Below are 24255 nucleotides of genomic sequence, written 5' to 3' on the forward strand. Positions count from 1 at the left end.
GTAATTAAAAACTGTACGATTATACTTGTTAAATTTCACATTGGTATCATCCTATTACTTAAGCTTGGCAAAGGTTTTGGAGTTTGTCAGCCTCTTTTATTATATATTACTTACTGTCCTGTTCCTTTGATAGCCAAATATACACCACTATCATATAAGGAGAATATAGTGCTGGGAATTCAAGGTCTTACTTTCATTCTTATTTTCAAAACCAAGAGGCTAATGATACCAAACTACTTACTTTATCTATATAGCTCAGTAGTGTATGTTTTTTTTGGAGGTAGGGTTCGGTCGTGGGCCTGAACTCTGGGCCTGGGCGTTTCCCTCAGCTTTCAACTCAAGGCTAGGGCTCTACCACTTGAGCCACAGTGCCACTTCCGGCTTTTTTTTTCTGCTTATGTGGTGCTGAGGAATCGAACCCAGGGCCTCATGCATGCAAGGCAAGCATGCTACCACTGAGCCACCTTCCCAGCCTCAGTAACATATTTTTAAGGATAGATACCAAGAACATAAAAATGGTGTCTCTCATGACTATAAATAACACTACAATGTTCAAAGCAAATTGAGATTATCAGAAAATTTTTATTTATGAAGCTATGTAAACAAGTAAAATACCATAAATTTAACCTAAAAGAAATTGGAGGGCTGGGAAGGTGGCTCAGTGGTAGAGCGCTTGCCCTGCATGCCTGAGGTCCTGGGTTCGATTCCTCAGCACCACATAAGCAAAAAAAAAAAAAAGCAAACAAAGAAATTGGAGTGAATTCACTAAGAATATAAAAGAGGATAGAAAATTAATTTTTAACCCTCAATCCTTTTCCTTGTTCAATCTGTGTCTAGGTATGGCTTGGTGCCCATTTTCTCCTACTTCACTTAATGGATTTTCTGCATTTCTATTTACCATAGCTTTATAGTGTATGACTCTAAGAAGAAAAAAAGAAGAGTAGGGCCAGGAAATAGGAAAAGCAGCCGTTAGGGAGAACAAAACAAAAATTTCCATCTGCCTCCCATTCTTTGCCTAGTCTACACTGGTCAGTGGCCTTGGTTTTAAATATCATGCACTCAGAATTTCTTGGAAAAGAATCTCTAAACTTAGCTTATCTGTAGAAGCCCCAAGAGCGTCTCTTCCCACAGGGTTGAGACTCAGTCCACAGGAATTCTGCAGGAGCAGCATAGGTGTCAGCTAAATTCAATAGCCAAAGTAAATAGCAAAAGGAGGAGGAACAGGATGGAGAGACCAAAGATGTGGGCATTTCCCAGCTAAAACAGGAACACAGCAGCTTTTAAAAGCTTTACTCTTAGAACCTTGCTCACACCCAAAAAGTGCAAACTCTTAAAAACAAAGTAGATTTTCCTTTCACTGGGGCTATCTCCATTTCTCAATTGTTTGTTTGTTTTTACCATATTTACAAGCATTAGGTAGGTTTTATTTTTTCCATTGCATCTAAGAATGTTTAAGGTTATGTCATCAGAGAGTTCTAAAGTCCATAGTGCTAGAACAAATTTTATACTTCATTATGCAGTCAATGAGTAAATTGAACACTTTTCATCACAACTTAGCATTTTAGATATTTGTAGAATTATTTTTATAAACTAAGTTCATCATAAGTAGCAATCTCTCAGAGTTATTAAACATAAAAAGAAGTGAGGTTCTGGTAGCTCACACCTATAATCTTTCCCTAGGCAAATCCCCCAATTAACCTCTGCAGGCCATGAAAGAAGAACAGGTATATTAAAATTTGGCTTTTTATGCTGTTTATAAATATATTGCTTAGGATAAAAAAAATGACTTCTTAATGGCTAAGAAGTCATTTATCAGTTGAGCTTACCTTTAACATAAACATGAAAATATGTTTATTCTCAGGACATTTTTGTGTTTATAATTTCTAGCTTTTTCCTAACATGTCTGAAGTATTCAAACAGTCTTTGCTTCAAAAGGAAGTCAGAGTTACAGTCATGGGTGGTTTACAGAACATTTTCTGGTAGTTTTTGCTTCATTTTAATATCTGGACATGATTGGCTGTTGTTAGCTACAAATAAGGAAGTCTTCAAGTCAGGGGATTTCTCAGTGGAAGTTCCCAGTTCAACACAAGGGAAAACTCAGGACAGTCTAAGCAGCATTGATAGGACCTGAGCAAGCAGCTACCAGAATGTGTACTGTCTACGTCTTTAAAGAGAAATAGTCTGTGAAGGAAGACTTGTAATCTGGAGAAGAGGTAATCAAATTTTATTAGTTCCTACCAATTTTCAACCTAACAAAGTGGCCAGGGTGTCTCCTTATGTGTTACAGATTCATTCCACTTTTGTATTTGTTAACTGTGTAATTTATTAGATGATTCTATATTGTCTTGTAATCCTTATAATAGAAGTTTGGTCTTTTTGTTTTAGACAAAATCCAAGACAAAATTTAAATTTTGTAGTCTTTTTGCCTTTATAACTTTTAAGGTAGAATTTACTATGTTTCTAATGGAGACAAATGTGTAATGTTATATCTGGAATAAATGCCTTCACTAATAAATTATTTTTATAACATAATGTAAGGCTGAAAGACATAGGGCCTAAGTTCAGAGGTATGTAGCTTACTAGGTTAAAAAGTAAATCAAGGAGCTGAGAATGTGGTAGAGTGGTAGAGTGGTAGAGTGCTTGCCTTACATGCACCAACCTCTGGTTTTGATTCCTCAGTATCACATACACAGAAAAAGCCAGAAGTGGCCCTGGCTCAAGGAGTAGAATGCTAGCCTTGAGCAAAAGGAGCTCAGGAGCAGTGCCTAGACCCTGAGTTCAAGACCCAGAACTGGCAAAAAAAAAAAAAGGTAAATTAAAAGTGTATGTATTCACACATTTTAAATCACATTTTAAAAAATCAATTCCAGCCTGATTTAATGTCCACTCAAACATGAAGTTTAGTATTTTTCTATTTCATAAAACACATGATATTGAATTTTTCATGACAGTAAATTATCACCCTTATGGGCATCCTTACATTTTCTATTTAGAATGTTCTAACTTGTAGAATTATAGTAATCAAATCTTTATTATTTTACCAACTGACCCTTTTATTTCTACACTCAAAATGAACATCAAAACCTTCATAGAATTTTCTTAAGAACAATCCTTGAGAATATTGGAAATTCAAAAAGATTAAACACGAAGAGCTATCATCACTATTGATATACTGATAGCTGTCATTTATTGATTGCCTGATGGAAAAAAATGATCACAGATTTTTAGCATCAGATATAAAATGGCAGAGTCAGGGAAGGTTTAAATATAAATTCATGTCTCTTTTGTCCATGGCTCTCTGTTACTGTTTTATCCTCTGCCTTCTTATAGTATCACAACAGTATTTACTGCCATGTAATGGAGAAAAAAGAAAATGGAAGGAAAAAGGAAAATGACTTCACCAAGGTCACAGAATAGCATCATTCCTAAAATTGTCTTGCTTTCCACTCACCTGACCTCACCTCCTCCCTCCCTTCCTGTAGGGCTACATCTATGTGTGCACAGGTGGACATGCTAGCTTGCCTCTGGGAGGATGTGAAACTGTAATCTGGCCCAACCTCCCTGAAACTCAAGTTCAGCAGAAAACCAGGAAAATAGAACAATGACCAGTTATTTCTCTTAAACACTTGTGATGAGATTATTTAAATAAACCTGTTAGCCTGGTTCAGATGTCTCATCCTTAATCCTAGGAGACTACAGCTGAGGATAATGGCTCAAAGCCAGCCTCAGCAAGAAAGTCTACCAAAACAGCCAGAAGTGAAGCTGTGGCTCAAGTGGCAAAAGAAGCTCAGGGACAATGCGCAGGCCCTGAGATCAAGCCCCAAGACTGGCACCAAAAAATAATCTAATTAATTAATTGATGAAATCTGTTAAATCCCTAAACAATCTTCTGGTTAAATTTTTGTAAAACTTATTCTCTAAATTGAGGAGCATGAACATCATTACAGTGAAAAAGCTTCCTGTCTGTTAACATTTTAGTTTCCATGTAGTAATCTTAAACATTTGTAGTTGTATATATTCTGTATATTTTGTTCTGTCTTTGTGTGTGTGTGTGTGTGTGTGTGTGTGTGTGCGCGCGCGCGCGCATGCATAGTAAGAATATTCTTCATGTGTAATAACGATAGTCTTTTCATTACATTTCTTCCTGATCATTGCTACTTTCCTGATTTTATTTTACTAATCATTTTATTCAGCTGTTATTTTTCTATATTATTATAAGTAATTTACAAGTAAAGCTTAAATTGAAAAATGTATAAATATGTCTTCTTCCTTTTATCTGATAACTACTTTGGCCAGAATTTCTGGAACAAGACTTAAGAGCAGAGAAGAGAGCAGCCAATCTTATCACATTTCTGATCTCTGGGGGAATTCCCCTAGTGGTTAACATTCAGAGTGACGTTGGCTGCTGGTTTGAGATAAATATATTTATCATAAAACCAAATAACAATCAAGTAATCTAGTTTGCTAAGAGTGTATTCAAGAAAAAACATAAGAAGTTATGTTAAACTATATTGAATATATTTTTGGGTTTCATCAGATTTTTCTATTTACATAGTGCTCTGCTTTGACATAAAGTAGTCATTGCAGTTTTGAAAATTATATATCATAAAAAATAATGCTCAATAGCATATTTCCCCCTTACTATTTAGTACAATGCAAAACACATGTGAAATGTAAAAAATTATTTGGCTTATAAAATTGATATTACTGAGTGCTCCTGTAGTAATGCAGATTTGGAGTTATAAATTACATTTTGTTATTGCTGAGATTAAAATAGTCAAAAGTTGATCAAAACAAAACAGGCAGTTACATGTTTACATGCCTCCTTTTCCAGTATTTTGGGTTCGCAATTCAGTTCACAACTCAAATTAACAGGAAAGAATGAAAACAATGTGGTATAAGCTAACGAACTCTACCCAGGCAAAGAAACCAGATTACACAAAGCAGCTGTTTAGATGTTTTATGAAGACAGCTTTCTTTAGTTAAAACCAACAGTGGTATGTAACACGTGTGTCCAAATGGATTTTCCTTATTTATATTAATAAAATAGGTCTAAAAAATCCAAAGTTTTGCAATTTGCTCAGAATTTTTCCACTCATATTCATAAGTAAAATTAATCTGTATTTTTATTTTCTGGAACCTACCACTCATGGGTTTCCATATTAAAGTTAAATTAGCTACAGAAAGTAAAATTATGAAGCTGCCAAAATATTTCATATTCTAAAACAATTTTAATGGAAGTTAGCTGCTCCTTGAAATGTATAAAGAACAAATACATAACACTATCTGGCCTTGGCAGCCCCTTCTGAAAGTAATTCATTAAAAAGCTTTTCCAATGCCTTCTATATTATTGATCTATTGAAGTTTTTGTGATTTTTTTTCATACAATTTGATTATTTTTACACAAAAACAATTCTTTTTATCTGATTTTTCAAATACATTGGCATACATGGTATGTCTTGTACTATTTAAAATATTTGTAACTATATGGGAAACTTTTTCTCTTATTTTCTCTCCTAAATCTCTCTGTCTCTGTCCCTCTGTGTGTCTCTGGTCTCTGTCTCTCTCTGTCTCTTTGTCTCTGATTCTGTCTCTGTCTCTGTCTGTCTGCCTCTCTCTGTCTCTCTGTCTCCTTCTCTCTGTCTCTCTGTTTCTCTCTCTTTCTCTGTGTCTCTCATTTTCTTTCTCTCTCTTCCTCTCTCTCTCCTGGTTGGACATGGCACAAAGCTAATCTCATAGATTGAAATTTTTATAGTTAGCTTAAAAAACTTTTTGGCTTTTATCTTAATGTTTTCTTGATAGATTTTTTTTTAGATTATTTGACTTCTCTCAGTGAGTTGAATGCTTAAGTTAGCATACGTATCTTTAATTCTTTCTTGTTTAAGTAGGGGAAATTTAAGTTCATCTTATGAATTTTTTATATTACTTGCCCATTGTTATTATTATTATTATTTTACAGTTCTAGGGATTTATGGGTTTTTGTTTTGGGCACAGTTATTAATCATAATTTTATTTTCTCTTTCTTCAAAAAGTTTTTTAGCGCTGGACATGGCACATGTCTGCAACCCCAGCTTGCAAGGCACAAAGAGGAGCCCTTTGGAAAATTCTGATACCCTATCAGAAAAATAAAGCAAAAGCAAACACCTTTGTTTAGCAAGCACAAAGGCCTACATTCAAACTTCAGGACCATCAGAAAACAAAAACAAAAAGAAGTTAATTAGAACAGTAAAGACTGTTTCAGAACAGCTTTAGGCTTAAAGAAAAATTAAGCAAGCACTGGAGATCTTTCCCTTTTGTTACCCTGATTATCCCACAACTTATTGTTATCAATTTCTGCATTAACATGGTATATTTATTATAATAAGCCAAACCTTGATTTTATTGGTTCTTTTTTTGTTGTTCTTTTATTTCTTACTAATTTGTTAAGTTTCTTTTCCCTGCTACCTTTAGACTTAGTTGGTTTTCATTTTCTTAGTTCCTTGAGATACAAATTTATATGACTGAATTCAGATCTATCTTCCTTGGAATCTGAATGCCTAGTGCATGTGAATGCACTAAGCACTACATTCACTATATACCATTATATATAGCATTTTTCAGGGTGTTTTTTTTTCTTTTTTGCATTTATTTCTAGCACAATCAAATTGTCCTTGTGATTTCATTTTTGACCCATCGGTTAAGAATGTGTCGTGTAATTTTCTCACCTATAATGCATTTTCCAGTTTTATTCATGCCATTGATTTCTATCTCTGTTAGGCCCTGCCAGAAAACCACGGAGACACAGGGGCACATAGAACAAAAAAAGGTTTATTGCCAGCAAAAGAACCAGCAAGGAGAAGGAGCCCCAGTCAGTGTCTGAGGTGACCTTTATAACTTTAGAGGGATTAGGAGGCAGGGACTTTGGTGTGGACATGTGGTCCGGGACTTCATCATGGCAGGCTAGGACTTATGGCAGCTGCCCAAGTAGTAGATAAGGGAAGTGCAGCTGCCCAAACTGAAGGTCACTTTAAGGGATTCTGTTATCTTATCTGGTTGTAATTGCCCCAATGGAGTGCCATGTCAAGATGAAAGTGGGAGGAGGCTGATAATTTACTGCCATCACCAAAAGGGCCTGGTGCCCTGGTGGTTTATTTACTGCCTATACCTAAGAGGCATAATGATAAACTCTCTGAGTAAGGTGCTTGGCCAGTCCTGGGAAAGGAGCATAAACTATGGAATGGGGCCCACTGGACTAACAATCTTCATTCCATTTTGGTTGTAGGAGATAGCCTGTGTGACTTACATATTTTTACATATATTGAAGTGTTTATGGCCTAACTTTTGTTCTGTTCTGGAGAAGATTCCATGTCCTAATAAGAGTATATATTTTGCTTATTTTGGTAGAGTGCTGTATTTACTTTTTTTGTGTGTGTCAGTCGTGGGGCTTGAATCAGGGCCTGCGCACCATCCCTGAGCTTTTTCACTCAAGGTTAGCACTCTACCACTTTGAACCACAGCACCACTTCCGGTTTGCTGGTGGTTAATTGGGGATAGTCTCTTGGACTTTCCTGCCCCAGCTGGCTTTGAACTGCAGTCCCCAGATCTCAACTTCCTGAGTAGCCAGGATTATGGATGTGAGCCACCAGCACCCAGCTGCTATATTTATTTCTGTCAGACTTGGTTGGCTTAGAGTATTATTTAAATCATCTCTTCCCTTTCTGGTCCCCTACTTTTCTATTTGTTTCCATTGTGTAATGAAGTCCTAATGATTATCTACCTTCTATTTTGTTGATGCTTATTTCATATATTTTTAGGGCTTTGTGATTTGGTGTGCATATATGTATAACTGTTATATCTTCTTGGTAAATTATCCTTTGTGAATACATAATGTTCTGGTTTGCCTCCTCTAAGAGTTTTTAACTTGAAGTCTATTTTAGCTAATATTAGTATAGTTCTGTGTCTCTATTGTGATCATTTGCATAGAAATTGCTTTTCACCATTCTTTGACTAAATATTTCCTAAATAAATTTTTTTTAAGTTTTAAAAGATTATTCATTATTATAACCTCATGACAGGAAATCTGTTTCTGAATTTTAACTAGTATTCAGTATTTACTTAAAGAACCACTTAGACAAAGCAGCTTTTGACATAATAAAATTTTCATGGGGAAAAAACTAAACCACCTTTTAATCTTGATTTAGTGTCAAATTGAAGAAAGACCATTACCTTTCTCCACAACTTCTTGCTTCTATTGAAGATGAATATGTTACTATTACATTTTCTTTAGCTATCTTCTGTCCTATGTTAAGCTGCCTGACCTCTCAACTTCTTGATGAGAATGACCATGTCAGAACTTTCAGGACTTACCTTCTCCAGGAGAAGCTCCTTTATGGACTGACAGAATCATACTTGCAAATCTGGTGTCTCTACCACCAAGCAAATGCCTTGTATGTACTGGTACTGGGGCTTGAACTCAGGACCTGCACACTGTTCCATAGCTTTTTCCCTCAAGATTGGCATTCTACCACTTGAGCCACATCTCTACTTCTGGCTTTTTGCTTGTTAATTGGAGGTAAGACTCTCAGGACGTTCCTGCCTGGGCTGGTTTTGAACTATGATCCTCAAATCTTAGTCTCTTAAGTAGCTAAGATTACAGAGGTAAGACATCAACACCTAGCTCTTTTGCACATATCTAAAGATATTTTCTTAGTGATTACATGAGGATTAAAATTAACAAACTAAATCTATAACAACCTAATTTAATAGATATAAACCTAGTTTGGATAACATTAAAAGCTTTATTCCTATACAACTTAATCTCTCCTCTGTGTTACTACAAATTATATATCATTTTACTTATTAAAATTCACTTATAATTCTTAAATAAGCCCTTGGTTTTAATATACAAAATAAAAGAGGAGTTAATTGAAACCATGCTGAAATTTATACTCACTTCATTTATTAACTTTTTTAAAAATTTCTTATGGCTTCAAAAATTCTCTGCTGGGCTTTTCTTCAGCTTTTGGGCTTTTCTTCAGCTTTCTTCAGCTTTCAGGAATGCCTTCATGGTTCTTTTGGATAAATCTAATATCAAACCTACTCAACTTTTGTTTAATGTCAGAATATCTTAATTTCTCCATCATTTTTGATTGATAGTTTTGCTAGCTTTAGAATTGTTGTCTGACACGTTTTCTCTAGCATTTAAACTATTATCCTACTATGTTCAGCCACTATTTCAAAGCAAAATTGGCTGTTAATTTTGTTGATGATTCCTTTCACATAATGTGTTACTTCTCTCCCAATATTTTCAAGATTCTCTGTCTTTGTCTTTTAATAGATTATAATATACTTCAGTATGGATTTCTTTGGTTTTATACCAGTTAGTGTTTGTTGAACTCCTCCACTAAGCAGATTCAGTCTCCTATCAAATTGCAAAGTTTCTAGTTATTGTTTCTGGCACTAGTGTTTCTGCTCTTTTTCTCTTCTCTGTGTCAAGACTTCCATAATATCTATGTTGGTAAATTTGACAATCCCACAAGAACCTCAGATACTAGTCTTCAGGTTTTTGTTTTTTTTTTTTCTTTTCTAGTCCTCTAGTAGATAATTCCAATTGTTTCATCATCACATTCTCTGCCTCTTTCTTTTACCTACACAATCTCTTTTTGGACACTCTAATAAATTTTGTATTTATTAATTGTACTATACCACCCCAAGTTTCTCATAATTTCTGTTACCTCATATGTATTTTTATTTTGTTCTCTTTTTTGTTTTGCTTTCATGTTTTTAAATATGTTTTTCATATTTCACATTTCATATTTGCCTTGCACATTCTAGGGAAATGCCCCAACACTTAGCTACAACCCCAAATCTTATTTATTTTGAGACAGGTTTTGCTATGTAACTCAGGCTGAACTTGAACTCATGGCTCAGACTTGGCCTCAGACTTGCAGTACTCTTGTCCCTGTATCTCTAGTGCTAGAATTTCAGGCATGTATTACCAGGCTATTCTCATTTTATTCATATATCATTTCCTGATTTCCTTTAGTTATTTGTCCATGAGTTTTCTTTAGCTCTTTGGACAAACTAAAAATGGTCGACTTTTAAGTTGGTTTTTTTTTTGGGTCCGGTCGTGGGGCCTGAACTCCGGGCCTGGGCGCTGTCCCTCAGCTCTTCAGCTCAAGGCTAGCGCTCTACCACTTGAGCCACAGTGCCACTTCCGGCTTTTTTCTTTTTGCTTATGTGGTGCTGAGGAATCGAACCCAGGGCCTCAGGCATGCAAGGCAAGCGCTCTACCACTGAGCCACCTTCCCAGCCCCGATTTTAAGTATTTTCTAGAAAGCCCATTTATCTGAGCTATCTCATGTCCCTTTTCATTATCCCTTGTTAAAGATTTTGAGTGATAATCATGAAACGTTCATTTCTGTCTGCCCAATTTCTTTCCTTAATGTTTTTACATGCCTGGATATGGAGCACCCATCTATCTACCTCTATTAGGATACTATTGTTACTTCCTAAATCAAAGCTTTAAAAATGAGTAATAGGGATATAAGTGGGGAATATTGCGGCAAGGAGATACAAAATATTACTTGCAGGTCATATTTAGTAGTAGATTTATTGCCCAATTCATTAGTATTCTTCAGACCACTAGATTTGTTTTTTGCGTTTTTTGTTTTCGTTATTTTGGTCATGAGGCTTTAACTTGGGGTCTGGGCACTGTCCATGAGCTCTTTTTGCAATTTGAGGCTCAGCACCACCTCCAGTTTTTTAATGGTTAATTGGATAAGAGTCTTAAGGACTTCCCTGCCAGACTGGTTTTGAACCCCGATCCTCAGATCTCAGTCTCCTGAGTAGCTAGGATTACAGGCGTGAGCCACCAGCGGCTGGCTCATGTTCTCTTAATAGGGATATTTCACACAAAAAAATTGACTGACATCATACCTGATATTTGAAGTTGCAGTTCGCTGTTTATATATACAAGTTTCCTTATTCCTGGATTTATATTCAAAACTCCTCAAAATTATTTTTTGGAGTTTAAAAAAGTCTCCAAAATATTTTTTAATAAATCTGCTGTTCTCATTTTCATCCTACTCTAACGCCAGTACCGTAAATGATTGCTTATTAACTAGAGTTATATACCAACACAACTTAAGAAAAATGTAATTAAAATCTCGTCAAGTATTTCTGAAATGTCCTGTGACTGGAGAGGTTTTGAAATCCTTCAACTCACCGATTTAAGAAAACAAGTGCAAACGTCCATAGTTTAGAAGTACTGAGACAAACTGGGACAATCAGAGCTTGATTCTTTTACTGGATTCTTTTAACTGGATGAATGTCTAACATTTCTATCTTGGAAAGTATTCAAGCATATCTAGGAAAGGGAATAAGGACATTTTAATGTCTGAGGAATCTTCTCATCAACTTCTGTTAACCAATAGTTGAACTTTATTAGCCAGTACATTTATTGAAAAGTGTAATTAGTTGGGGAAAAAAGTGTGTGTGTGTGTGTGTGTTAACCTCCTTAATCACGTTGGAAATGCAAATTCTCGTAGCCTTTGAACTATAAATCTGTAGGGGTTGGCTGGTGGAGTTGAATATTAAGCTTGTTGAGTGATTCTTTTTACTCTTCACAAGCATTGTTTGGCCAAAATTCAAAGCAAAGTCTTCCATTGACCTTTACGTTTGACATTGGGCTCCCTTCTGCCTTCTGTGGTGTTGTTTCTCCAAACGCTCACTGAGGCGGGGTTTGTCAGAACACGAGGAAGGTGGGGGCGGGGCTTGACTGGGCGTGGCTTGCATGTGACTGGGCGGGGCCTGTCGGGGCGGGGCGGCACTGGAGAAGTCTCGCCTGACCCTGAAGGTGAAGCCTTCGTGGCTTGGCGCGCAGGCGCTGCCCTCTGAACTGGAACGGAAAGCCACTTCCGGTGGCATTCCCTGGGCCGGGTGCCGGCGACCTGTGGCGTGAGCGCGCGGCGGGACCCCGAACTGTGAGTGAGTGTTGGGGAGCGGTCTGAGGCGTCGGCGTCAGTGGACCCTGGGGACCCAGAGCTCGGAGTGCGAGCGTTCCGGGCGTGCTGGCGGCGCGGGGGCCAGGGCTGGGGGGAGGCCGGGGCTGAGAGGCGGGGCACGGCGCGGCTGCGTGCGGGGCAGCCTCTCCAGTCCTGCGAGCCGACCCCGTGGGCCCTGCGGGGCTGTGACCCTGGCCGGCGACGGGGGTCCCGGCGCCCCTGGGGTCGGGGTGCCTCGCGGCCCGGCTCCACGGCGCCGCCTCGGGACTTGGGTCCTGGGCCGGGGCGGGCGGCGGCGCCCGCCGCGGTGGGGTGACGGGCGGACCCTGGCCCGGGTGGCCCGGGTGGCCCGGGCCGCCTCCTCGAAACGAGAGCTCTCGGGGTTGCTCTTCGGAAAACTTTCGGGTAGGTTCTTTCTGTTGTTTCTCCCAAGGCGGTTGCACAATTCCGCCCTCCGCTTTCCCGCGGGGTGTCATCATACCTTGTCCGTGAGAAGTTGGGTAACTTCCCAGAGGGTCGCGGAGACAAGGGGTGGGGGCCCGAGCAGATGCCAGCCCCGCCCGCGAGGGAGTCCCGGGCCTTAGGTAGAGTCCCCGCCCTGCCTACTGTTGGTAGTCGGGGTCAACCCATGAACCCGGAGGTACAGGCGGAAAAAGCCCAATTTGTCAAAAAGTAGAAAGGAGGAGAACGCGTGTAAAAAACATAAAGCCGCCTTGCCAAGTGTCACGTCTTTCACCAGTGACGCTTTTGACAAGAAATAATAGTAAAGGGGAGAGAAGAAGGGGAAGAAAATGCTCTACCTTTTTTACCAAATATGAAGTACAAATGTGCTGTATCCTGTTGGAAAATTATTTTATCCCCTCATTGGACAGAGGCGGCAAGCCATGTGCCAGCCAAAACCTTCCACGTATTTTACATGTGCATAATCATTTTATTCCACTTTCTTAGGAACATGATCCTGAGTTTGAGATGTTAAGATAGACTGGAAGTTATTTAACTCTATTTATTGTAATGTCACCGTGGTATTCCTTTGTCAAGGCAGTTAAACCGTCACTTGAGATGCCCTATCCACATAACTTGCCCGTTTTTCACAGTTTATTGATTGTACATTAATTTTTGTGAAAGATTTGACAGATACTTTGAAGAACTATCAACTTTTGGCTTAAAATGCCCATGTATTTGTGGAGACAGTCCCCACTCAAAAATTACTAAAAATTTCCCCAATACTGCCTCTTAATATGTTATGATTTACTGCTGTAATCACCTAAAATTATTTTTTTACTTTGCATAAGACATTTAGTTTTCTTCATGAGTGGATAGCCTTTGTTCCAGACATGATGTGTTAAAATCAGGGGTTGCTGAACTGACTAGAAATATTTCCCTAATATAATAAACTGCAATGTGTACATCTGCCATTTTTAGTACAATCTCTTGTTGTGTCTATTTGTTGCTTCCTGTACACATCTCAACCTGATTTATGACCTTTTTTAGTGTTCATAGAGCAAGTTTCTCTTCATTTTTCAGTATTTTCTTAGATTTTATTGCAGTCTTTGAGATGAAGTTTGTTAACTGTTTATGTTCTATTCATAATCTTTTTGGAAGTTTATCCATTATGTTTTCTAGTATCTTATTGCTGGTATGTGTTTATTTATGGCTAACTTTCTAAATTATTTAGTTTCAATGAATTCTCGGATTTGTTGGAAAACAATCATTAAAATATAATCTCTATACTTCTTTCTTTAATGAAATGCTAGCTTCTTCCAAAAAGTGATAAATACATAATATTATATAATATATATTATCCTTACCTTATTTCTTATTTTACAGATGGTTTTATTTTGTCATCTTTAGTATTTATAGTTTATAAGGGAATTTTTATAGAGAATGGATGTTTGGGTTATGGCCAAAGTTGTTTTTTGGCAGGAATGGCAGTCTATTTGTATTAGTTACCAGTTTAAAAACTTTTAAATAATAGATATTGAAGGTTCATTTGGCATATATGTATATGTGTGTATAGATATGATACAAATATGGCATATTTGTCATATATATGATATGTATCTTAAGACAGTGTTTTTTATTGGTATCAAGGGTGGACTGATTTCCTAAAAAAAGAGTTTCTTTCTGGTTTAACATGTTTTAAATAGCATGAGAACTCCATTCTTCAAAATCTAAAAGAATTCATTCATCAAACTACATGAGTATGAGAGTACATTGTTCCTAAGACAGCAATAATATTCAGCGAACAAAACCTCCTTAGAGTAAATCCAAGTAACTGAAAAGGTTGGGGCAGTACTATCAACTACTCTACTGATTTTATTCAGTCACTCTCCATGCCCTCACAGCTTTTTAAATTTTGTTATGTGTCTTACATGGTATTTTTCCCCCTCTATTCCAATTACGTTTCCTCTACATGGACATGGACCTAAAAGAAGCCATCAGTTTCACTTTGTTGTCACTAATTTCCCAGTATTGCTAGGAAATGACTTACTTTAAAGTTAATAACCAAGCTGACATTTAACTGTAGTCAGAACCCACAAGGGGTATCAAAATGAGTAAATGAGAAAATACACATGTTCCACATGTATATACTTATTTTAACATATACTTAGAATAGTCAGGTTATGTGTTGTATATAGATTGGTGTATGTGAAGTAGGGCTGATTTTGAAGGAATACAGGCTACCTATTTGGTGGGCAAAAGTTCACCTTTTTTCTCAACTAATGGTTAATACACAGGTAATAAATTGTCTTTAAGTGATCTTGGTAGAATTATTAACTCTTGAAAGCAATTATTTTTGTCACTTTTTGATCACTTTTAAAGATGACCTTAGGCAGCGTCTTTGTTTTATTAGGAAAAGAGTTTGAGAAAGTAATAGTGATCTTGGGGAGATATCCTAGACAATAACCTGATTTTTTATCTTTCCCTGTAGAGATGTAGAGATAAACTGTAATGAAAATTATGAATAATAAATAATGGAAATAAATAGCTTGAGTAGCTGTAATCTGCAATAGCTTTTACTTACCATCAGTACTTTTCCTTGACAAAAAAAGTCTTAAAAAGTTCATTGCATTAAGGAAATTCATTGAACTAAGGAAACTAATGTGAATTCCATTTGCCCCGCTTTTTTTGTGCTGACCTTGGCCCTTGAACTGAGAGCCTGGGTCCTCTGAGCTTTTTTGCTCAAGGTTAATGCTCTATCACTTAAGCTGGTGGTTAATTGGTCTGGCTTTCAACTGTGATCTTCAGATTTCAGCTTCCTGAGTAGCTAGAATTATAGGTATGAGTCATTGGTGACTATGTGAATTCCATTTTAATGGTATTTAGCAAGTTGAAAGTGTGAGTCCTTGAAATATTTGCACTAGATTCAAGTTTGAAGAATTTTCTGTTAAGCACCAGAACAAAACACAGTTATGTAACTTTGCTGTGAAGAGTCTCTTGCTGTAAAGACAGAAATCGAAGACTTCACAATATAAAGGATATATTAAATTGCTTGAAGACAATTTATTGGAATCAATAATAAATTTACAATTTATTATATGACATTTACTGATTCCACATTTCTCTTAATCTTGATGTTTTTCAATTTTTCACACAATCTTAGCCAAAAGGCCAAGAAACAATGTTTTTCAACTTTTTAAAATAATCCTCACAAGTCATAGAAGACAGTAATAGTTGTTCCTTTCCATACCATTCTGTTCTGTTCATTCTCTACACCTCTACAGACATTCTCTGCTTGTTTCCTCATCTATAAATATCCTTATTATATGAGTTAGGAAAACATTGAGATTAGCCATTTTAAATTATATCTTTCTGCTTCCATCTCTAGATTCTAACATGGCCCCTATTCAGGGAGAGACTATGCCTTAAAGGTCATCTGAAGTTGCAAATGGTGATGCTTGTCTTGTTATCCTAGCACTTCAGAGGCAGTGGCAAGGTGATTGAAAACTCATAGCCATTGTGGGCTATATAGCTAGGACTATTAAAAAACAATGAAAAGAACACGTATGTCCAGTTATACGGTTACACTGTTAAAGCCATAGTATTAGATAAACAGTCTGAGAAAAAAATACAGTTACGTGCCTCATAGTCAAGCTGTACAATACAACCTACTTAGGTAATAGTCTATACCATCTAAGTTTGTGTAAGCACTCTGTGTAATGTTTGCACAGTGACAAAATCAACCAACAATACATTTTTCAGAATGCCTGAGGTTCAGCAACAAATGCCTGTAGTATAGAGAAAACCAGGAAGCGGGGCAGAGCTGAGACTCATGGGTGTGGTCTTTGTGAAATACGTCTTAAGAGATAAGAGAGAATTTTTCACCAAGTTCTATATAAAATATACATCAGAGCTTTGATTTGATCAGAGGAGTAGTCTTATTTTATAGTGACAAATTTAGCCAGCCACCTTATAGAAAAAAAATGTACAACTCTACTTGAGACAATGCTGAGTCTATGATATTTAACTTTCTCATATCAACTGCCAAATTAGAACCCAGAAATAGTTTAGCACAATGTACTGTGGGTATACCCATAAACAAAGTTTATAACCTATAAAGTAAGACTAGAAATGTAAACTGTCATTTGAGGAATTGGCTGCTTGTGCTACAGTAAATACTGAAAGTAGAAAATATTCGTGTTAAGAATGATGGTTCTTGCCAGGTGTCAGTTGCTCACATTGTAATCCTAGCTGTTTAAGAGGCTGAGATCTTCTAGTTCAGGCAGAAAGTCTGAGACTTTTGTCTCTAAAATAACCACTGAAAAGCAGGGCCAGAGACATGGCTCAAGTGGCAAAGTACCAGCCAAGCTAGCAAAGTGAGTACAGGTCTGTAATTCAAACCCCAGTGACAGTGAACCTTCTCTTCTGTTTCCCTTCTTCAAATAATTAAAATACATTTATGTTTTTGAGTGTCTTTAAATCTGCCTTAACTACATTCCAAGATGGAGGATGTCTTATTTATGTGCATGTACTATGCTATCGAATGATTCCTGCTTTTCCTGTTACTTCTGAGAAGACAAAACATACAGTTTAGACATAGAAAAGATACTTTTCTCACTTTGAAAGGATCTTTCAGGACCCTCCCAGGGGACCATGCAGAGGCAGGCAGGCACTGGAGAAACACATTATTGTAATGTTTATTAGCAGGGTCATATCACCCTGAGAGAGGGAGCTCATAGCATCTGCCCCCATTCAAGTAGAAGGTGGGTCTTTGGGAAGTGAGGGAGGAAGGGAGGTAAAATGCATTGGTGGGTGGGTCTGGGTGGAGGGATTGGCCAGCTGTCCGGTGGGAACTCCAGGATAGGGAGGAGCTCAGGTCTAGGTGGAGCTGAGTACCAAAAGTTGGGATAATACTAACATACTTAATCACCAATTTTCTCTGTTAAAGTGGCAACTTTCTGGTTAGATCCTAGTGGCTCATGCCTCTAATCCTAGCTACTCTGGGAGCTGAGATCTGAGGGTTATGGCTCAAAGCCAGCCCAGACAAGAGAGTCTGTGAAAAAAAAAAAAAGCTGGAAATGGAGCAGTGGCTCAAGTGGTAGAGTGCTAGCCTTGAGCAAAAAAAAAAAGCTCAGGAATAGCACTCAGGCCCTGAGTTCAAGCTCCTGGACTGGCACACACAAAAAAAGTGGCAACTTTTCTGAATTACAGCAAGGTTTTGAGAAAGGCTTTCCTAGGACAAAATGGAACAGGTCGTTTCCTTTTCCCATCCTGAAACTGCTTTAGATTTAAATAGGTCCTTTACCACAAGTGTTCTTTATCACAAGTGAACCATAGCAGAACATTTATCTAAAAGTAAAATAGACAGCAATGGGGCAAGCCCTACAGAATCCTTCTTCCTCTCCTAGGTCACCCACACTGTACCTCACCCCTCAAGAAATTAAGCCTTGATAGGCACTAATGGCTCACGCTTGTAACCCTAATTATGTAGGAGAGAAATCTGGAAATCACAGTATGAAGCTAGCTCACGCTTAAAAGTCCATGAGACTGATCTCCGATTAACCACCAAAAAGCTGTAAGTATTGCTGTGGCTGACATGGTAGAGTGCTAGCCTTGAGCAAAAAAGCTCATGGACAGCACTCAGGCTGTCAATCCCCAGGACCAGCACCAAAAAACCCCCCAAAAACAAAAAGCCTTAAAGAATTGCAAATCACTCCAGTGGAGTAGAAATGATAGAAATCAAATCTTTCAAGTTTGTGAATCCTAATATGTATAAGTGGTCAAAGTGAGATCTTCGTTTTCATCTGTTTTTATCTATCTTGGAGCTTTATCACTGGAGTTCTTAAAGCATCACTTTTTGTTTGTTTGTTTTCTTGAGATTGAACCTAGGGCCACATTCACGCTAGGCAAACAGTACCACTGGAGCTACATATTCCCCAAACACTTGTTTGTAAATGCTTTTGGTTTTCTTGGCAATTCTTGGTTTGGCCTTAGGATCTCACACTTGCTAGGTAGGTTATGTGCTCATCCACTAAGTCTCTCTACCAGTCCCTGTATTTTGACATAGTCTCACTAAATTTTTTGGGCTAGCCTCAAAATGATAATCTTCCTGCCTGTAATACCCAAGTAGTTGAGATCGAGAGTGCCTAACCTAAAGCATTCCCCCAACCTAAAGCACTCTTACCTTTGATTTTTACTTTGTTTATCCAAGAAAGTTGGTTGGTTAACTATAATGTGGCAGCATGTTACTAGCTCCAAAGACAACGGTCTTAAGATACTGTGTCTATGAAATAACAGAAGTTCATTTTAAAAGAGTAAGAAAATCAGAGACTGAAACAGAAGGATTGTGAGTTCAAGGCCAGGTGGACTAGATAGCAAGACTCTGTCTCAAAAAACAATACAAAAAAAAAGCCCAGTGCCAGTAGTGGCTTACACCTGTAAATCCTAGCTACTCAGGAGGCTGAGATCTGAGGATAGCCCTTCAAAGCCAGCCCAGGCAGGAAAGGCTGTGAGACTCTTTATCTCCAATAAACCACCAGAAAACTGGAAGTGGCACTTTGGCTCAGTGGTAGAGCTCTCGGCTTCAGCTAAAGAGCTTCAGGGACAGCGCTCTGGGCCAGAGTTCAAGCCCCATGACTGACAAAAGAAGAAGGAGGAGGAAACGGAAGAAGATGATTCCACATTTAGATAGTATTGAGTTTAAGGGAGGGGTGGGGATGGAGGAGGAGGAAAAAGGAAAAGGTGGAAATTGTCAAGAATTTTTTTTCCTGAGAGAATATCTAAACTGAAGGATGAAATTCTAGGTTAAAAGGCTTAACTGCAATTAGCAGGAGTTTTAGAATATTGGATATAAAGAAAAAAACATCTTACTGATTTCCGGAGGGGGATGAAATAGGTTCAATAGAATACTGTATATCATAATGGGTTTGCACTTCACCAAAACAAACAAGCCCAATAGCAAAGCTTTTCAAATTCTGAGGAAAAATTACTTCCAAATTAGAACTCTTATTCTGGCCAAACTATCAGGTCCAAAGGTAGATGGTATTTTCAGTTATGCTTCCTTTACACTCTTGCTCTGAAAGCTATATTAATATCTGGACCATCAAATGGAAATGTAAAACAAGAAAAGAAAAAATGGGATTATTGATAGTATTCAGTTTGAGAGAAAGATGGGCAAAGGGAAATGGTAAATTCAAGGTGAAAGAAAGTCCTAAGATGAAGGCTTTCTGTCAGGCATAGAGAGCAGCTAATATAGAATCAGAAAGCTCAGGAAAGTTTTGTCTGAAAATATAAATTTGATTTAAAGCAAAAACATACCTGAAGTGTATAAATATATTAAGGTGTCATATTAGTGACCATAGGAAGAGAGCAAATTATTTTTTTCAAAAAGTTTTTAGGAAAGCAGAATTAGCACTGAGTATTATCCGCAAATACGGTAAAACTGAATGGAATGCTCATCTAACAAAAGTGGCATATAATTATGTTGGAAAAATGAGAGAAGGGAGGGGATGTTTAAAGACAGCTGAGTTCATATTATGTGTGGGAGGACAAAATTGACAAATCAATAATGGCAATATTGCACATTTATTTAGAGATACAGAGATAAATATAAAAAAAGAATCAGCCAAAAGTGTTGTTGCCAAGGTGAAGCAGGAAATGAGAGAGGAAAGCAGAGGACTGTTGTTTTTCTTAAGCATGCAGAGCTATTTGACTCACAAAGGTAGATGTATATATAGCGTTAGCAAAGAAAATACGTAAAAACTAAATTAAGAACAAAAGAACTAATGATTGTGCTTTTAGGTCAGAGAAACCTAGTTTTTTCTGATTCTTCCATTTGCTAATTCTATGACCTTAGCAACTTATTTACTCTTTTGAATCAAGTAGTTTCCTTATCTGCAAAAGGAAGACAGTATTTGATCCTCCAGAGAAAAGATTAAAAACTAGCTAGTTTATATAAAGTACCTGGCAAATACATGTCAGTTTCTACTCCTGTTTCTAGTATTTCCAATGAGGAAATAGAGAACAACTCCTTCATTGTTGGAGTGCTTGCCATTTGAACAGAGTTTAAATTGTACTTCTGGTCCTTGGCTTTGGGCCTCTTTAGATTTTGAAGGCATGCCATTAGAAGCTGTCTTCTCTCCCAATTTTGGTAGTTTGAAAATTTTAAATAGAATTGGTATAATTAAGTATCAATAAAGAGAATATCAAACTAAAAGGGTCATTACTACTTAAGGAAGGGCTCTGGCTATATTCAAATTTCTCCATGAGAGTTCCATTAATGGTAAAAACATTTGTTGTATACTCTGATGGATTATGGGAATTTCATAGATCCAAGATCAATAAAGTGCTGTTGTTCTGGGACATCTGCCAAAGTATCAAAATACTTCCTTTTTAAAGAAAAAAAATGTTCTACCTTTGCAACTGCTATTTTTGTTTCTATATTCTATATTCTCATGGAATAATTCACAAAGCAGATCAATGGAGTAGGAGCAGTCTGTGAACCATTGTCCTGCTTTGATTTGTAGTATTTTGTGATGCTTTACCAGCTATGACTTGACTCCTTATGATAGTGATTATTTTTTTTAGGTCATGGAGCTTGAACTCGGCCTGGGCACTGTTCCTCAGCTCTTTAGCTCAAGGTGAGCGCTCTACCACTTGAACTACAGCACCATTTAGGTTTTCTGGTGGTTTATTGGAGATAAGACTAACATGGATTTTCTTGCCCAGGCTAGCTTTGAAGGTGATCCTCAGATCTCAGCCTCCTGAGTAACTAGGATTACAAGCATGAGCTACCAGTGCCTGGCTTATGATAGTGATTTTTAAATGTCTCCCCTGATACACAAAATTATCATTCAAGAAGTCTTGGAAAGGATTTTTTTTTTAACCACCTTGAATGAGTCTAATGTGCTAACCCATAGGAAACAAATACCCTAGACTACAAACTGTCTTAGAGAAATGAATGTGTTTCATAGAAAATGTAGTTTAACTAAAGACTGAAGTTTGTAATTTTTATAGCATCTTTAAAACTTTTTTTCAGGGACAAAAAAAGTAAAAACATTAAGTCAAATTTTTTTTTTACCAGTTCTTGCTCTTCCACAGTAGGATGGCACAGTAAATGTTAGAATTTACTTGATCTGAAACTTAACATTTATAAAAAAATGAGTGTTGCCCTAAAAAAACGAAAGATTCTGTTTGGGTCAAAAAAGCCTGTCAGGCTACTCAGATTTTGGGTCCTGTCACATAGAATATTTAACAGTTGGAGTGAGAGTATATTGCACATTATAAAAGTATTAGATCTAGCTGGATGGCTAACACCTGTAATCATACCTACTCAAGAAGCTTAGATCTGAAGAGTGGTACTGGAAGTCAGCCCAGGCAGAAAGTCCATGAGACTCTTAGTTCCAATGAACCACTCAAGAAAAGCCGGAAGTTGTGCTTTGGCTCAAGTGGTAGAATATTCGCCTTCAGCAAAAGAAGCACAGGGGCAGTGCCCAGGGGCTGAATTCAAACCCCAGGACTGGCAAATATGTGTGTGTGTGTGTGCGTGTGTGTGTTATAATACATATTATATATAATGATATATACTATATATATATATATTAGATCTAGTTTTAAACTTAAATTATGTATGTATATTTATTTAAAGTCATGCCTTAAACATCTTGGGAATGACTGGAAATGGAAATGTGAAAGTTTCTGAAACTTTTATTTTCTCATTGGCATTCTCACAGTTACTTCTAATAAAACAAGTTTTGACTTGCAAACATTTGCCCAAGAGCCTGTAGGTGTCCTCGGGGAAATTAAAAGCAGAGCTATGCCAGTGGTTAAGAGCACAGAGTACAGCTTTATAATTACATGGTCTTTGCCTATTCCTCTTTATCTATGGAATATTCTCGAGGCTAAATGGCTGCTCAGCAATTTTAAACTATGACTTAAAGAGAAAACAAGCTTTTTATGCAAAGCTCTTCCACCTGAAATATCGCTCTTTATCAAAGAGGTTTGTGCCTTCATATTCTCCATTTTGTTCTGGTGTGGTCAATGACTTGGGCATGCTGGAAGAACAGCTGTTTTACTATCTCATAAGGTTTTGATTGGTATTTTAGAAACAACATTATCCTTTGTCCTGTATAGCCTATAATATTTATTATACTTATGTCATATGAGGGAGTTTTTTTTAAGATTACTGAAATTTTTATATCTACAGATGATAGATGCAAACTACTATTTTGAAAAATCATTAATAATGTTATTTTATTATCATAAATTTGGTAGAGAAACATGAGAAATCACGTTCAAACACTCTGTCAGAGGTTTACTTTTTCTGGTATTTAACTGCCTTCCATTTGATTAATAGGCTTTTCAGAAGACAAAAGACCTATGCTATGCTTTGTATGTATCTTAATTTTTCTTCTAACATATTCTAAATAATAAGTGAGTTTGTTCCTTTTTTTGGTTTCTATGTACAAACAAAAAGTGTACATGTCATGGTATAGGAAAGTACAATAAGAGTTCCAACTCTATTTCCTTATTAAAAATGTGGGAGGGGTTCCTACATTTTCTTGGTAAGAGTATTTTGGCCATTTTAACAGTTTAAAGAGTCACATATAGGGGCTGGGAAGGTGGCTTAGTGGTAGAGCACTTGCCTTGCATGCTCGAGGCCCTGGGTTTGATTCCTCAGCACCACATAAGAAAAAAGCCAGAAGTGGCACTGTGGCTCAAGTGGTAGAGTGCTAGCCTTGAGCTGAAGAGCTGAGGGACAGTGCCCAGGCCCAGAGTTCAGGCCCCGCGACTGGACCCAAAAAAAAAGAGTCACATATAAAACAGAATTTATATGTCCAAGTGAGAAAGTCATACTTAGCTGTCAGTTCTTGTCAGTTTTTTTTTCTGTTCCAGTACCTAGTCTTCAACTCTATTTCATGCTCTTTTCTTTATCTTTATTTTCTTTTTTTGGTTGGTCCTGGGTTTGAACTCTGGGTCTGGGTGCTGTCCCTGAGCTCTTCAGATGAAGGCAAGTGCTCTACCACTTGAGCCCAAAGAGCCACTTTGGTTTGCTGGTGGTTAACTGGAGATAAGAGTCTCATAGACTTTCCTGCCTAGTCTGGCTTTGAATAGCAATCCTCAGATCTCAGCCTTCTTAGTAGCTAGGATTATAGGCATGAGCCACCGGCGCCCGGCTTAGTGCTTCATATTCTTTGACTTTTTAGCTCACTGCTGGCATTCTACCACCTAAGCCATCCCTCTAGTCTGCATTTTTTGCTGCTGGTTAGTTGAAGATAAAGTCTTGTGGTCTTTTCTGGCTTTGAACTGAGATCCTCTAAGGCTCAGCCTCCTGAGTAGCTAGGCTTACAGGCATGAACCCCTGGTACTCTGTGAGCAATTTCTTCATTCTTCTTGTAGGTTATCACTCAGTTTGTTCTTTCTCTTCATTATTAATTATTTCTCTTACATCATTTTGTCCAAAGCTAATTTAGTGCCTTTCCCTGCTCCAAATTTTCTTCCTGTTTCCTTGTATCTGACTATCACAACTGTTCCTCTAAGGTTTTGAAAAATGACTTGTGGACTATCTGCAACAAAATCACCTTGAACATTTTCCTAATTAAAATGCAGATTTCTAGACCAATATGAATCATGGGTATCTGAGCACTGGTTTCTTGCCTTCTTTTTTGTCAGTCATGGGGGCTGAACTCAGCCTGTGCACTCAGCTCTTCACCTCAAGGCTAGTGCCCTACCACTTGAGCCACAGTGCCACTTCCGGCTTTTTTTGCTTATGTGGTTCTGAGGAATCCAACCCAGGGCCTCATGTATGCGAGGCAAGCACTCTACCACTGAG

At 37.5% G+C, this 24255-nt stretch overlaps 1 protein-coding gene across 3 annotated transcripts in view; it reads left to right on the forward strand.

Annotated features, from left to right (window-relative positions):
• Positions 1–2079: 2079 nt before the first annotated feature.
• Positions 2080–24255, forward strand: part of Tank (TRAF family member-associated NFKB activator) — an 87757-nt gene continuing 65581 nt past the window's right edge. For 2 of the 3 annotated variants that reach the window (XM_013029769.1, XM_013029788.1), the window contains exon 1: positions 2080–2213. The gene's annotated coding sequence lies outside the window, so the exon portion shown is untranslated. Of the gene's footprint in view, positions 2214–11861; positions 11964–24255 lie in introns of those variants that run through there. The other variant, XM_013029779.1, reaches the window with a different exon arrangement.

Source organism: Dipodomys ordii, unplaced genomic scaffold (assembly GCF_000151885.1).
Source record: "Dipodomys ordii isolate 6190 unplaced genomic scaffold, Dord_2.0 Scaffold5, whole genome shotgun sequence".
Classification (NCBI taxonomy): Eukaryota; Metazoa; Chordata; class Mammalia; order Rodentia; family Heteromyidae; genus Dipodomys; species Dipodomys ordii.